We start from the raw sequence: 17,072 nt of genomic DNA on the forward strand, positions 1-17,072 counted from the left end.
TAGTCTAGAATTATATAAGATAAAACACAAAGATATTTATTTATTTTTATAAATATATTTATAATAAGAAACCAGGGTAAGTCTTTAGGGAAAATGGGAAGGTAGTAGAAGAGACCTACTGGGAATCTAGGAAGACTACCTGAAATGTCCTTTCAGCTGATCCAGGAAGATAAGCGGGGACTGGATATTAAAGTGTAGGAAGGCGGAACACACTTGGAAACAGCTTGTGTAAAGCTTTTAAGAGGGAATGAGCTAGAATATTAAAGCGCTGTCAGGAATTGAACTGGAGGGTGGAATTGAGTAGCCTGAGTTGAGGTAGAGGTAAGGACTGGGGCAGGTTCACCAAGTCCCAAGAGGTCTTTTGACTAACTGCTAACAAATTTGGGCTTCTTTATTAATGAAAATCCATTAAAGGTCCCCTTGCCTTTTGTTGATAAAGATGAGTGATGAGATTATGAGTTTTTTATTTTTTACCAGACCACTAGGGATTGCTTCACAAAAATTAACTGGGAAGGTGAATACCAATAGATACAGGAAACCCAGCGAGGGAGAGAGAGAGAGAGAAAGAGAGAGAGAGAGAGAGAGAGAGAGAGAGAGAGGGAGAGAGAGGGAGAGAGAGAGAGAGAGAGAGAGAGAGAGAGAGAGAGATTTATTCATACACGCATGGAGCAGAACTGGGTGATGAGGGTAGGTCTGAAACGCGTTTGGGTGTAGGCTGTATTTCATCTTGATACAAGGTTGGTTATAGGATAAGGACAAAGGACACATCAAAGACCTCAATCTCTCAGGATTCTCACAGGAATGATCTGTGGGATTTGCAAGCAAAGGAAGCACACATTTACACTGGTACTATCCATACTGACTGCTCGGAGCTGCTCACAGACCCTTTCCAGAATGCAGAAGTCAAGCAAGGTTGAATTTTGAGTTCCTTTGGCAAGCCAGATCCCACTTCCCGTTGAAAAGGATGAAACCTGCACATTCGGAATGAGGTTAGCATTATTATCTTTTGATGAAAAGTGCAACAGATCACTCGGTGGCAGGGTCTGAAGGAAAATGCATGCTACAGATTTTGACTCACACCAATACAAGTTTATTTAAAACTTCAAAGATATCTGAGAACATGCACATTTAATTGCTCACAATTATGTCTCTATGGCAATAATTTACATACACTCTAGTTCATGCTAGCTTCCACAATAACCTTAATGCATTTTATTTTTACTTCAGTTTTAGAAAAAAAAAAAGACTCCAAGGTATTAAAGATCCAGGAAGGGTCAACAGGGCCACAGCCAGCATGGCTGAATAATGACAATCTGAGCTTTGTCTCACGTCGTTCATACAGACTTGCCGTTTAACATACTTTTCAAGTACCTTCACTTCTAAAAATAAAGGGCTCCTCAAATATTCCAAAGTGACATTCTGCGTTCTGAGATGGCTCTTATAACTTTTATCCTTTCATGATAGATTATTGACCCCAATTGTTTCATCCCTTGATACTTTTCTGCATACATTTTTTAAAATGACGGTTACTTAGTTTATCCCCTTTAAATATTCTTTAAGTTACAATGCAATTACATTGTTCCCTTTGTCTTTCCTCCCCACAAACTCCACAGCCTGCTGAGTTCATTTGGTGTTGCTTACATGCACATGATTCCAGGGCTGACCATGAGGTATTCGATAAGCAAGTAGCGACTCCAATCCATCTGTCAACTGCTCAAGATGATTTCTCCTGCTCATAGCATTCTCTAGTTGCCTGTAATTCTTTGTCCTGGGATAGGTACCCTTCCATATTAGCATACACATTGCTGCCGTACCTCTGGTCTTGCTTAGCAAGCCATATTGATGAGGTGATGCTTCCTTGCTGTTTCTAGGAGACATAATCTCATCAGATTTCCTGGTCTTCCGACTCTTACAATCTTTCTACTCTCTCTTGATTTCTCTGAGCTTTGAGTGCTGTACTGTAGATGAATCTATTGGGGGCAGTCACCCCATTATCGACTGTTCTCTGCATTTTGGCCAGTAGTGGTTTTCTGTAATGGTCTCTGTTGCAAAGAGAAGCTTCTTTGATGACAGGTGAGAACTACATAGCCTTTTAGAAGGAGACTTTACTTCCTCACCTACCCGGCCTCTCTACAGACACATATCCACAGGACAAATCCCCTGGCTTCCCTGTGAACAAGTGGAACAGACCAAATAAAAGCTGAAGATCATTTTGTTACCAAGTCTTAGAAGTCACCTATCATCACTTCTTCTTTATCCTGCTAACAGCCAGTCAAGAAAGGAGGCAGGTCAGTGACCATGGGTGAACTGCAGACTGCCGCTGGCTGCAGCCTTGACTGACAGACAGATTGCAGCTATGAGCTAAACGACTCAGCTAACCCACTCCAAGTTCTTGATCCCCATAAGACATAGAATAAAGTTTGCTCCTTTAAGCACATAGTTTTGTGGTGATTTCTTGGGCAACAATAGTAAACTAATACAGCCACTTTTTCCAAGCCCCCAAGGCACAATACTGCTTCAGCAGTTTATAGTAATTGCTTTTGAAACAATTATAAATATGTTTATCACCTTTACAGTTCATAAACAATTTTCTTCCTTATGCTCGTTTTACAGAAGAATCATTCTCATCCCTCTGCACGGTGCTGCCTTCCCTAGCAGTAGCAAAATTCCCAGGGATTAAGTTTTGCTGATGCTCAGCAGAGGAGGTGAGAAAGTCTGGTCTTTGAAGTCGATCGGATTATTGTAACTGATGCAAAATTTCTATAAACAGATTTTTACAGGTACAGATCAATGAGATTTTGCATTTGTATCCATGAGTATGAACTTCATGTTCATATTCCATAAATTCGCCTGGGCCCTGTCTGGCTACTTTCACTAAATACAGCATTTTTAAGAATATAGTCATTGCTATTTTTTTAATTTATGTTTATGGTGTTCTGTCTGGGTGTATTTAAGTGTATTTCAGGCATATCTAGTGCCTACAGATGCCAGATGAGGGCAGTGGATCCCCTCGAATGGAAATTATAGATGTCCTAGATACACGTGATTGCTGGGAACTGAGCCCAGGTCCTCTACAAGAGTAGTGAGTACTCTTAACTCCTGATAAGTCTCTCAAGGCACTTTAATACAGCATTCTTAAGATGCACTTATGCTACTGTGTGGATCAGCATGTCAGAGCATGCATAAACCCTTAACTAGAAACCATTGCATTGAAGTGGCAACACACTCATCCACATTTTCTGTTGGTGGGCATACAGGTTGATTCTGGAATGGGGCTATCTAATTCAGCTGTAATATTCATGAGCAAGCCTCTGCTTGGACTTATCTTTTTTAATAAGAAGCCTGAGCTAATAGGCCAATCAGTTTGTAATTAATGTAAGCCTTTGTGTGTTTCTTTGGGAATGACCAGCTATGGGACTAGGCAGGACAGAAACCTCTGTCAACTAAGTGAGAATATGAGCAAAGAGGTCAAGACCATGATGGGGATACCCACTGAAACAGTTTACCTGAGCTAATAAGAAGCCTTCCAACTCTGGCCTGACAGTGGGGGAACCAGCATAGGACCAAGCTAGATCCTCTGAATATGGGTGACAGTTGTATGGCTGGGGCAGACTGTGGGACCCCTAGCAGTGAGACGAGGATTTATCCCTACTGCTTGTTCTTGCTTTCTGGAACCCATTCTCTCTTGAGGGATAACTTGCTCAGCCTAGATAGAGGTCCTGCCTCAAAGAAATGTTCTAGACTTTGTTGACTATGAGAAGCCTTACTCTCTCTGAGGAGTAGACAGGGAGGTAGGATAGGGAATGGAAGCAGGGAGGAAGATAGAGGAAGTGGGAGGAAGGGAGGAAGTGGGAAATGGATTTGTCATGTAAAATGAGAAAAGATAGCCATAAATAAAAACATTCTTGAACTCTGAAGTTATAGGAAAAGTATCATCTTTTACACATACACATATGTGCACATGTACACACACACACACACACAAACACACACACACACACACAAACATCGGTCTGGGGTCCATTCTCATGTCATGAGTAGGAGAGTAATGAGTTCCTTTTCGACCCCATTTGTTGAGGAGAAGTTCCTTTCCTGTTAAATTGACAAAGCGCTTATTTACTTATTTACTGGAAATCAATTGATCTGAATATGTGGATCTAATTTTGGATATTTTCACAAGGTTCTATTGATTTATTGGCCCATGTCAAGCACACATGGTATTTATGGTGGAGATTTATAGCAAGTTTAGAAATCAGACAGCACAAACCTCCCACACATCAATATTTTAGTATTTTTGGTGTACTTTGTTTTCCCATTATAAATTTGAGAAATAATTTAACTCCTAGAAATATTTTATAACTTTTGTAAAGTTACACTCTTTAGATGGTTTTTGCATTTTATTCAAGTTGTTGAATTTATTTAAAATATGCCTTTATTGCCTATTTCTTTAAAGATCTACAGTGTTTTCCATCTTTCATTCATTCCAGTTTCTTTATACTTATTGTGCTTCAGGGTTTTTAAGACCTTTGTGTCTATAGGCAGATTTTCTTAATTAAAATGTGAAATTCTGACTATTTCCTGAAATGTTTTTAAAATTAATTTTATTTTTTGAGATTAATATTGACATATAATTTCTACCTTCTGTTTCCTCCCTCCAAAGAGTCCCATATAACCCTTCTTGTTCTCTTTCAAATTTGTGGCCTCTGTATATATGTATGAACATTCCCAAATGCATTTAAGTGCAACCTGCTCAGTGTATATACTGTTACTTGTATTTATGTTCTCAGGACTGACCATTTGTTACTGGTGTGCTCATCCCTGGGGAATACAATTTCCTGTCACATTCTTCACATCCTCTTCTTCAGAGGCCTTGATTATGCTTATACTACATGCCACTGAAGCTCATTCCATCTTCTCCAAGTCTTTTGTCAATGTTCTTGATTTAAGATCAGTTTTTCTCCCCTCCCTCCCTCCATCCCTCCCTCCCTGCTTCTCTCTCTCTTTCTCTTTCTCTCTCCCTTCTTCCCTCCCTCTCTCCATCCTCATCCTCTCGCTCTGTGCAAGTGTTCATTTTTGTACACAAGTATGTACAGGTACGCGCACACACACACACACTTCACCTTATTTTTTGACATAAGGTCACTCACTTATCTCAAGCTGAAGATCACCAGGTCTTTTCCTGTCCTCACCCCACTCCCACTCAGTTCAGGGATTTACAGGTACAAACAGCCACACCTGAAGTCTGCTTGGGCGCTGGGGTTCTCAATTCCGAAGCTCCTGCTTGCACAGCAAATATTTTACCAACTTAGCTGTTTCCTCAACCTCCACTCCCCCGGGATTATTTCTACACACTTATCTCATCTCTTCTGCCATCTCTAATATAGCAGGCAATTAAATGTTAAGCATATATTTAAGTTTTGTAACTTCAAAATCATTGCTACAAAAACCCTCCACATTTTCTGAGATTCCTTGTCTTTTCAATTGCTATATCTGTATCTTATCTTATATACTTAAATTTATTTATTTTACTCTGTAAAACCTCTTATTAAGGGTATATGCTTCTACCGCTTACATGCAAAATGCAATCAAGTCAGATAAAGGAAGTTTTGTACAAATATTGGAAAGAAAAATAAGACACCCCTGCATGATGTTAATTCCTTTCCAGTCCAATGATCCTAATGAGAGAGGGGAGGACAGGGTGGTGGCAGGGGTAGAGAGCAGACCTTAAGACAGGATCTCACTCTGCAGCCCTGGCTAGCTTCAAACTCAGAGATCCCCCTGCTTCTGTCTCCAAAGTGCTAGAATTAAAGAGAGTGACACCACACCTAGCCTCTCTGTTTTTTGAAACATGGTCTAGCTATGGAAGTCCAGGGTGGCTTTGAACTCAGAAATTCTCCTGCTTTCACCTCCAAAATACTGGGAATAAAGGCATGGGCCTCCATGCTCTGCTCTTCAAAACCTTGATTCTACCTTTGACTCATGTACCCTAGACTGGTCTCAGACTCACTTGTGGCCTAGGGTAACCTTGAACTTTGATTTTCCTATCTGAGGACTCAGACTTTCGTTTGCTAGGCCATAATCCCAGCCCCCCAAATCTCTGTTCTTAAGGCACTGTATAGGTTGATAACAGTTCCCCTTAAGAGGACATTCTATTTTAAATCAGTATTTTCATTCCTCCTTAAAGCTCATTTATTAATTTGGGATTAAAACCAATGCACTTTACCACTGAGCTGTAACCCCAAGCCTCCCTTCTCCCAGCGATGTTTTCTCCTAGGATTAAAGCTAAGTACTCTCCCGTCCCTTTAATAACATTTTAGGCAAGTCCTCTGATAATTTTACCAACATGCTTCTTCTAATAATCACCTATGATTTGTTTCCACATTCTCTTCACCCTTCCCTGGGCTATTAACCTGGTATTTTTGCTTGCAGTTACAAGTAAAAAGCAATTCCAAATTACAGTAAATACATTGGAGGCAGAGGCATGAAGGACCATGTGGGATTCAGGTGTGCAGGTCATAGGCTGCTCAGGACTGCTTTCCACAGTTGGAGGGACCAAGACAGTCTGGTCAGAGTGGGTGGAGGCCCAACCTTGCTCTGCAGGGGTGGCAGCTGTGGTAAATTGATTCTAACTCTCTCAACTAGAGTTGCTGCAGAATGGTAACTTGCTGAGGTGAGGGCTGAGATTTCTGTTATAATAGAAGGGACTGTAGGGAGGGTGAAGACAGTTGCATAGAAGCAGCAGCTGCTTACATTGACTGAGTAACAGTTTGGGTCTGTTGGCTGGGCAGGATGGTTGCTGTACTTCTTTGGCCCAGCTGGAACCCACAGGTGACTACCACTGTGCCTGGGTTAGCAGTAACCGTTCCTCCTTGAGACACAGTAATAGACAAGGGCAGTATTTGTTAGGTAATAATCAACTTGGTAATACCGGGCTGACCCCAGCCCAGAAGATTCCTGGTTTGCCAGGAATTAACTACAATGTAAAAGAACAAGGCAGGCGACTCTGTTGACATTGACGCTGGAGGGGAGACGAGGAGTCAGCAGTAGTCACAGGAGGCCTTGAAGGAGTCTGTGGCTGTGGCATCGGATCCGTTTCCCCAGTGGCTGACACCGCTGTTTATCTACACAAGCAGCTAGTGTATCGAGATACTTTTTCGGCAGCTTCAATTTTCCACTTATACACCCTTTTATTTTTTTGCTCTTCTCCGACTGTCCCACATGGAATCTTTGAAAACTCACCAAAGGTGTCAAGAGGGTTCTGTCCCTTGATGGCAGGCCGAGTAGCATGAAAAAATAACTCACACACATAGACTGGCTTCTGAGGTTTACTAGGGTTTCTCTTTTTTCTTCCTTTGGAACCTTTTGTGTTTTGCCTGTTTTTCACTACCACTGTCTTCCTGCTGGAAGTTGCCTCTGGATATCACCAACACCATCTTAATGAAGTGAATTGGTAGGCAAAGGAGTACTGGAAAGACAGATAATTGGGCAGGTAGCAAGATGGTGCCACCTCCTAAGCTCAAACCAAATGGGGAATTCAGTCTGACTGACCAGTAATAGTCACCTGATTATGTTCCATTAAGTTAGACACCATTTCTCTGTCATTTGTACATCAACTTCAGGCAGGTTGGCACCATGCTGAGTTCCTACAGATCCAGATCCACAGTCAAATCTCCACTCAGGAACTCCCAGCCCTGCTCCATCAGGCCTTGCCTATTCAATGTCTGGACCCCATATTGAGCCGAAAAGCTGCCATTGTGTGAAGGGGGGGGGGGGGGAGGGTTGCCATCAAAGTGGCCAATCACATCTTGAAAGCCAGTAAGAGATCAGAATTCAAGGAGGTAAGTGTGATTCAAATTCCCTATCACCTAAGCTTAGTGTATGAAATGTCTCGGGCCCTGACTGAAAAGGCTATGAAGGTCCAGTGATTATCAGGTAATTGTCCTTGCCTCTGGGAAACTCTATCTTCTCAACTTCCTTAATGTATTTATGACAGCTGTTTCAAATCCTCTGTCTTCAAATTTCAATGCTGATATTATCTTGGGGTTTGTATCCATTGATTATTTCTCTGCAGATTATAGCTTACTCTTAAGCCTTTCTTTCATGTCTAACAATTTTTAAAGCTAGCCAGTGGTGTGAAACTGCCAGGTGAGTTCCAATTTAATTTCTCCGTGTTCTATAATTCAACTATATGGTGTCTTTAGCAACAGGATCTTACCTTCAGGTTATGGAGGGGAGTCAATAGCATTGGCAATAGCCTGCTATGTTTGGGGGGGGGGGGGTGTCTATGAGTCCGCACTGGCCAACAACTCCAAAAGTGATATCCCATCCTGGCATTGGACTTTTAATTTGTAAGCCAGTAATGTTCAGTGTATTCTTTTATGTAGTTGGGGGTGTATGTGTACTTGCCCATGAAAGCCAGAAGAGGATGTCGGCTCCTCCAAGGCAGAATAACAGCTGTTTTTAAGCTGCCCAACATGAGTTCTGGGGACTGAACTCAGATCTTCCGGAAGAGCAGCAATCTTAATTACTAGGCCACCTCTCCAGGCCCAATTTGATAATCTCTCAAGACTGTGCTCTTTATTCTAAAGACTGATTCCAGCTCTATAAATTTATCTTTATTCATAATCTCATCTTTTCTGAAACTGTATCTCACCTGGATACCTAACGTGTTCAGTGAGGGCTGTACTCCCGTTAAGCTGGACCGCTAATATCTCTGATCTCTCCATGACTTTGGAGATTTTACTTTAGGTTTTACCTCATAGATGCCTCTCTCTTCGGCTGTGACACACAGTGTTTGCCTTCCACACACATGTATCTCATCCCTATTGTTAGTAGCTCCGAACACTTTAGTGCTCTCTGGAGCTAACTTGGCGCTGGCCTTCTCAGCTCAGCAAAATCCCTTCACTGGACCCCACCGCTCCATGTGCAGCTTGAGAAAGTGCCCCTGAGCTGAAAGGCAGAAAAAAAGGTGAGGTTCATCTTGTGAGATTCTTACTTTTTTTTTCCCCCAGGCTTTTGGTTCTGAGTTGCTTGATGTCCAATGCCTAGAAACATTATCTTCATACAATTTTTATATTCTTACCAACATTTGAGTCGGGAAGGTCTGTCTATATTAGTTACTTCATTCTGGCCAAAGTCAAACCTATTTCTCTCTCTTGTCCTGACATTATCTTGCTATATGACCTTGGTCAAGTTAATTCATCTGCTGTATTTTCAGTTTGTTTGTTTTCAAATGGAGGTCAACATATTTAGACTCTAAAGTCAATGAGAATTGCCTTCTGGGCTATTTGGCTCATATCTGAATTTTCAAAGCCTAACACAGTACCTAGCAAGTAAAAAGCAGTCAACACTTGTTCATTATTTAATTGTATTAATTCATCACTTTGCCCATTCATTCCCGAAAGCTTACTAAATGACCACCTCACAGAGATATTGCAAAGAACATACATACCAAGAGGAATCATTTATGGAATATTCTCAGAGCAAAACTTTGCTCGGAGTAAGAATGTAGGACATTATAAATATTTTAAAAATCATTGCTATATATAATTTGAGTATAATTATACTCCCAGAACCTAAGTCCTACAGTGACAACATTGAAAGAATAAAATTAATGGCATCAACCTGCCTCATGCTATGTCCTTACTGAGTAATCGTCTGTGACTGTCTCTGCTAACCTAAAAAAGGTATGACGTCAGGTCATCCTCATGACTGATGCTGTCTCTGGAGATTTTGTAAGCCAAGTGCTCATGTGCTCATGATATGATAGGCAGAGATGTGATTGGTTGGCCAGTGGGTATTGGTGCTTTCATCCAGGTGGGGTGGATAGGCTGGCTGAGTTTCTTTGGATAAATCTGTACCTCCCTAAAGGATCAGTGTCACTGCCCACAGTAAAGAGTCTGCACCCAACTTGCAAACAAGCCATGATTTCTGGTCCAGTATGAACCAAAGCTGCAACAAAGAGGGCAGAAAAAATAAAGAGAAAGAACTATGAGGTTTCAGGGTGGTATTCGTGCCTCTGCCCTCTGGCAATGCAGCATCTGTCTGATTAACAGTGCCCTCTCTGCCATCTCCTTTAGCTTCCACAGTGCTACTCATATTGGCGACCTCTGTCAGTGCTGCTGCCTCTTTAAGGGACAAATAGCAGACTACACCAGCATTTCACAGAGAAGGAAGCAGGGCCAGAGAGAAATGTTGAGGCGTGGCCAACGACCCAAAGCCACGAACTTTGAAAAGCAACTTGGGAATCCTCATGGCAGAGCATGTTTGCAGTTTCCATGATTTAGAAACAAGGATTTTTCATCACTTTTGCCCTGGTGATGACCATTGAACTGAAAAACCAGGCTTCTCTTTCTTCATGCACAATCTGAGCACGGCGGAAGCAGTAAAATCCCAGGAATCAACAGACCAAGCTGTCTTAAAATACAGAAGCTAAAAGCGAAGTTCAAAATGGTTTAGTCACTCACTGGAACTCAACAGCCAGTTTGCAGCAGAGCCTCGTCTGGACTCGGGTATCCTAGAGTGCATTACACGAGCATCCTCACGCATGCTGGTTTTGTTGAAGCCTCTCTGGCCTCTGGCTTTATGGAATCAAAGAGAACAAGACAATGACAGCTCTGGGACTTAGAAGGCGCTCAGCCCCAGACTCTGGGACAGGCTGAGGGTCAATGTGGCAGGTTACTATCAAAGAGACTCTGTATGAAGGCAGTGTTTTGAGGCCCCCATCAGCACCATGGTTAGTTTCTCTAACCTTAAGCTGAGCCAAGCTGTATTGATCAAGATCAGTTGGGAAATGAATTACGGAGGTGAATCTATAAAGAAATTCAATCTAGAGATGGAGCAAACTATTGTTAGGATTCCTTATTAGGCACGTTACACCCCAGGCTAAATAAAGCAAACAAATGGGTCCCAAACAAAGGCAGTTTTTGGATTTTTTTGTGGGGTAGAAATGACAATAGGGCTGGGGAATACAGGTCCATCAGATACCATGGTAAATGACCACTTTTTAGTAACTAACCAATGGCTCTTTCTCTAACAGCACCTCTGAGAAGTGACATTAAGAGGCACTGTATTAACAGAGGGTAACCAAATGAAATTAAACTTCGAACTTGGCTTCTACAGTGTTCACAAGAAGAACATGGGATTCCATCAGAAACTGGATTCTACCAAGAATACAAGCTTTCCTTCCCTTAATTAGGAGGAGGAAGGGCTGGGGAGAGAGGGGAGTCTTCTGAGTGAGGGAAAACCAGGAAAGAGATTGAACCCTCAATTTCGAAATTGCTTAGCAAAAGCCATTTTAATTGCCACCTTTGTTATAAAAGATTAAAGGTAGTCATGTCCCTGTGTAGCTCACTTAAAGCAATCAATACATTCCAGAGTATTTACGTGCAAATCAAATTTTTGTAAATCAAATCCAATTTTAAATGTCTTTAGAGAGCCTAGGGCTTCAAAGAATCCTTTAGCAAATCTTTTTTATAAGACCCCAAACTATCCCCTAATTTATTGGTTCAATTTTTTTTTTTATAGATGATGATAAATCGAGTCAATGAAAGGTTTCCCTCACCCTCCATAGAAGAGGAAGGGCTTGAAAATGAAATGGAGATGAAATGACTTAGTGAACGTAGCCCAACAGCCAATGGCCTCTCTGGTGACAGGTTAGACATGTCACAGTGAGCGTTGGAGACTCTCCCATTCGCAGCGGAAACATTGAGCAGGGATGACCAGTGTTTAACAGGAGGCCAATGAAAGAAAGGAGCGAGGTTTGTCCTGGACAGTGTTTTCAGCTCTGTCTGCTCCAGCCATGCTCACCGGCTTTCCTTTGAGACACTCCAGAATAATGAATATTTAGAAAGGCCTTAGAAACCGCTTGAATGTATCGTGGCATTCATTCATAAATTAACTCATTAAATATTTATTGGTCCTTAATTCATGGGGAACTAGGTTTGAGAGAAACAGGGAAAACTATACACAGTGTTCATTTTATAGAATTAATCTCCCTGGAAAGACAGACATTAAGTAAGTAGCAATGAAGACAATGGATACTTCGCAGTTGTGATACATTGTATGAATTTTAACTCTTATCAAGCTCCGTAAATTAAAATGGGTCTTACCCAAAGTTCATATATTGAGAACTTACTCCCCAGTGCAGCAGTGTTGAGAATTTGACATGTAAGAGGTGACGAGGCTACCAAAGGCTGACCGGACCAATAGGCTAGTTATCCTAAGCATAGGTTGAAAGGGCGATACCTGCCCACTTCTTGCTATTTTCATTCATGGTCTCTCACAAGGTGATGCTTTCTCTCTACATTATGATGCATCAAGATCTCAAGGCATCGTCTCAAAGCTTGGATGGCCCAGTCTTGAGGATAAAGCCCAAACTGATCATGTTACTGCCTCGGGTATTCTATTATAGAAGTATAAAAAGGACTGAAATAGAATGCTATAAAATTTTCCCAAGAAACATTTTTCTGAGGAAGTTGAATATAACACCTGGAGAGTAGAGGCTGGAGAGATGGCTTAGTAAGTAGGGGTGCCTACTGCTTTAATATAGGATCCAAGTTCAGTTCCTAACACCCATATCAAATGGTTCACAACTACCTATAACTTCAACTAGGGGGATTGGATGCCTCTGACCTCTGTGGGCAACAGTACTCATGTGCATATACCCTGACACAGATATACTCACATGCACATAGTAATTTTTTTTAAAAAATCTTAATAATATGAAAGACAAATGGAGGCTAAGACTAAGAAGGACACTTAGAGCACACCATGTGCAGGTTTGCACCATTCAACTTTTGTTTGAAAAGCTCACTCTGGAGTTTGTTGTGCACATTGGAAACAGGGTACTATCAGGGAGGTATATGCTAGTTGCTTAGGTCAGCATGCTGGGACAGAAGTAGATTGTGCTGAAGAAGCAATGGGGAGTTGATGAGAACTGGTGACTGGCTGGATGTGAATAAAGTGAAAGATGGTGAGGCAGTTGATCTTGATTTTCTACTTGATTGGATCTGGGACCAGTTAAAAGACCCATCTCTGGGCTGGTTTATGAAGAATCCTCCTGCAGGCCATCGGCACTAAATGGGGACTTCAGAGACATCCAGCTGAATGAAATGAGTAGCTCCCAGCCTTCCAGGCTCTCTAGCATTGAGAAAGCCATTGTTGGACTACCCAGGCTGAATCACATGAGCCAGTGTACTAAATCCCCTCTAATACACACCCTTTCTATCCATTCTGTTTCTCTGGAGAACCTTGGCTAGCAGAAATGGCCTCTGCATTTTTGAATTGGAAATAGAGTACTGCTATTCACAGCAACTGAGTGCATTCATGCAAGAGCCGGCTGGGAAGGAAAATTTTGGAACAGTTGAATATTGGGCATATTGATGTGGCATAGAAACAGTGAAGATATTTAGTAACTGAGTTATTCCAACCCAGCAGACTGTTCTATAGGAAGACCAGAGTTCCATAGTCCCCCAACATTGGCTCAGAGTTAAAGGGCACACATTCAATATCCAGGGGAATAAAGTTCTAGTGGGACTAAGACATCAGGACAACGGTTTGACCTATAATGGCAATACATGGGCAGGGACTGGGTGGCAGGAAGCAGTGGGGCCATAGGACTATAACTGCTCACAATACCATATTAGGCAACTATAGGCTTGTCTAGAAAAATTAGAACTGGGGTTTAGTTCTATCTTGTTTCTCCATTCATCTATTTCTTTGGGTTTCCTATGATCAAATGATACCTACAAATTAGTGTAATTTATTATTTGGGGTTAGTGGATGTGAACTGGGAAAATCTAAGTCGCTCCTAGAACTGGAGCAGTTGGGACAGAGTGTCCTGCTTCTTCCAGATGGCCACTGTGACCTCAGCTAGAAACTGTTAGGGCACACACTGGCTACCAGATCAGGAGAGGCTTATTGATAGCGAACACAAGGCAGAGTGGCAGCTCATGATGTCATTTGCTGTCCTTGATTTAACTCGTTCTGGAATTATTTTAATCTTGGTTTTCACATGGACCTATAAATTTCATTTTCTGTCCAAGTGAGTGACTTTGTCACTTGAAACTTGAAAACCCGGGGCCAGCTTTATGCAAGTTATTCATCTTCTCTCACCTTGGCCATCAAACCCCATGCTTAGAATCGGCTAAAAGTGTCATTTGCCTGTTCCCTCAGAATTTGTCCTGATGCCCAATTTCCAGGAATGGAACCTACAGACTGTGTGGTCACACTGAAGCCTATAGATACCAGAAGATGGATTGCAGCACGTGGCATTCTCAGAATGACACGGATGGGAGGAAGACAACACTTGAGAATTATGTTACTGAATTCCAGCAGTGACAAAATAGTAAGACAATGAACTGACCTAACCAGGTGTCCTCTCTCTGCAGGGAGGAGGGATTCTTTCGAGACAGACCACCAACATTACACATACTATATAGACCAAAAGGAATATGCCGTTCTCCTCCAAATTAAAGACTGTCTATTGCCTTTTGGCCGTGTTTGAGAAACAAAATACAAGGAAAACGACTTAAATAGATTTGACACATCTAACAGTCTAAACTCCAAACATAGATCTATTAATTTGCATATGTGCATCAAAAGTTACAGGACAACCTGCAGTGATATATAGACTGGAGAAAAACTAATTTACTGGTTTCATTAGCTTTCGCAGAACCCTTTCCTTAGATGCAAGGTTGGCTCTTGAGAGTGTTGCCTAGGCTGACTTCACGTCTAGGATGAGGGCTATGTCTACCACTGTAACGGGAAGGAGAAGGAAGGTGGAAGCCTGCAGCCAGGTAGCACCTTATAGAACAAATAGAAAACCAGCATTTTAGAATCTAAAATTAGAGTTCACATCACGTTCTGGGGATTCCATCAGATTTGTTATCTGCCCCCATTGTTGCCACTCTTTGGATATTCTTAATTATCAGAAAATGATGTACTCTGCAAAAAAAAGCTGGCATCAAGGTCAAGTTCTTCAGTGTGTCGTGTCTCCCTTACTTTCTGTCACTTATCTTTTTATCACATCTTACCAGAGCTATTTCTGTCTATGGAGAGTTAGCAGGAAGATCGCATATTGTACAGAGAATGGGGTGTTAAATTTATGCAAAGGGAAGCAATGTGTTGTGGCAAAAAATTATTTATTGCATGGCATCTCCCCGTAGGGTTAGTCTTTGCTCGAGTTTTAAGGATGGCAGCTCTATATTTGTCTCATGGCAGAGCCATCCTCCTGCCTACCGCCCACTGCCAGTGCCAAGAGCATTTATGTAAAGTCGTGATGCAAACCTGCCACCTTTGGGAGGCACGATCTGGTCGAACAGAGTGTGTTTCCTCAGTCATTTGTGTTCTGAAAGGAGTGAGTTTTCAGCCAGCAAGGAGGAGGCAAGATGAGAAGAGGAAAGTGTTGGGTATCCTGGAATCACCACATATCCCAGCAAAAACAGTTAGTTGGACAGAGACATTTTGTTGAACTCTGGGGACTTTAGAAAGGGGTATGCTGTCATTAAGTATCAAGAGCCCATCAGAACTACAAAGGAACTTCAGGTCTTGGAAAGTTAGTTGGGAGCTATGAACTTCTTGATTGTTGCTGAAGTTTGAGTCTGAAACACACTTCCAGGCTCATGTTTTAAATGTTTGTTTCCCACCAGTGATATTATCGGGGGAGACTGTCAAACCGTGGGAGGCATGTAGCAGCTGGTGGAAGTGGGTCATTAGGGGAGACCCTTTGAAAGTTTACCTGGCCGCCAGTTCCTCTTGTACTCTCTCTGTTTCCTGGTCCAGAGCTATGTGAGTAAGTTTTGACATGGACTCCCACTGCTTTGAGCTCAGTTGCTCCACCGTGCCTTCCCCACTATGATGAATGAAGCCCCTTGAAATAATGAGCCCAAACAAACCACTCCTTCCTGATGCCGGTTCTGTCAGGTACGGCAGTGACAGCCATGCAGAAGTGATGGAATGAGCCGAGTACCCCTTCCCACCAGCACTGTGCTCTGAGAGGCGAAGCGCACTCTCGTCTGAAGATGCTAAATTAGGATCCAGGTCTCCAACTTTTAATAACATTCAATATTAACTCATTCATTAATTTAAAGATGATCCATTCCTGAGAGCATATGGGTAGCTCTCATTAAACAGCGATAGCAAATGCCTGGCACCTATCACCACAGCTCCCTCCTTCCTTTCTTTCACCAGGCATTTCTTATTGATTATGCTTCTCCTTGAGGACTTTCCCGGAATCTTCTCAACACAGTGCTTCAGGTGGTCACTAAGCCTCAGAGGAGATATAAAGTGAAGCACTTCTCCATCTGTGAGCCACCTCGTGCTCATAAATTATTCTGTTGATTATTGTATCCAGAATGTGCAGATGGTTTTAATGTACATTAAATGTACAAATAGCCCTCCAGGTGCTTAGAGGACATGCACTTGTGAAAGAGGTGCCAACATGTTCTTGATTCAAACATTGCAATCACAGATTATCCATCTCTGTTTTGGACATTAATATCCCACAGCATATGTTCTTAAAAGAAGGAATGTGTCAGCTAATCTCCAGCTCGTCTGGTGTGTCCAGGGTCGTTGCTGCTCAGAAAGGCAGTATGCATCAGAGGTGAAGGAGCAAGTTTTATGGTAAGATAAACTCTGCCATGACTAAGTTATGTGAGTCTGGCTAAGTTAATTAAGCTTACTGAGTCTCAGTTTCCCTATTTGTACAGTGAAAGTAACAAATGCCCAATTCCAGGCCAGTTGTGAGGATTATAAGATCGGGTGCAGGAAATGGACAGAGTAGAGCCAAGGGCTTAATCTTCAGCTGTGCTAATTATACCATCCTCCTCATCATCATCACTGGCATAAGCATCAACATCATCATTATTTTCACTCAGTCCATCATCTCCATCTTCATAATCATCATTATCGTCATCATCATCATTATGAGCATCATCATCACCATTGATTTTTCAACCTTCTGGTTATAACTATTAACTATCCATAGGATAGGAAGCACATCCTTTCCATATAGAAAATAACTCTGTTAATAACAGCTATATGGAAACAGAGATGGCCACCTCAGGGAGTAA

General features: G+C 41.9%; 1 pseudogene; it reads right to left on the reverse strand.

Annotated features, from left to right (window-relative positions):
* Positions 1-2,676: 2,676 nt before the first annotated feature.
* Positions 2,677-14,134, reverse strand: LOC121461488 (annotated as a pseudogene).
* Between the last annotated feature and the right edge of the window lie 2,938 nt (positions 14,135-17,072).

This window comes from Microtus oregoni, unplaced genomic scaffold, assembly GCF_018167655.1.
Source record: "Microtus oregoni isolate MIOR12 unplaced genomic scaffold, Mior012 000022F_ref0000154, whole genome shotgun sequence".
Lineage (NCBI taxonomy): Eukaryota > Metazoa > Chordata > Mammalia > Rodentia > Cricetidae > Microtus > Microtus oregoni.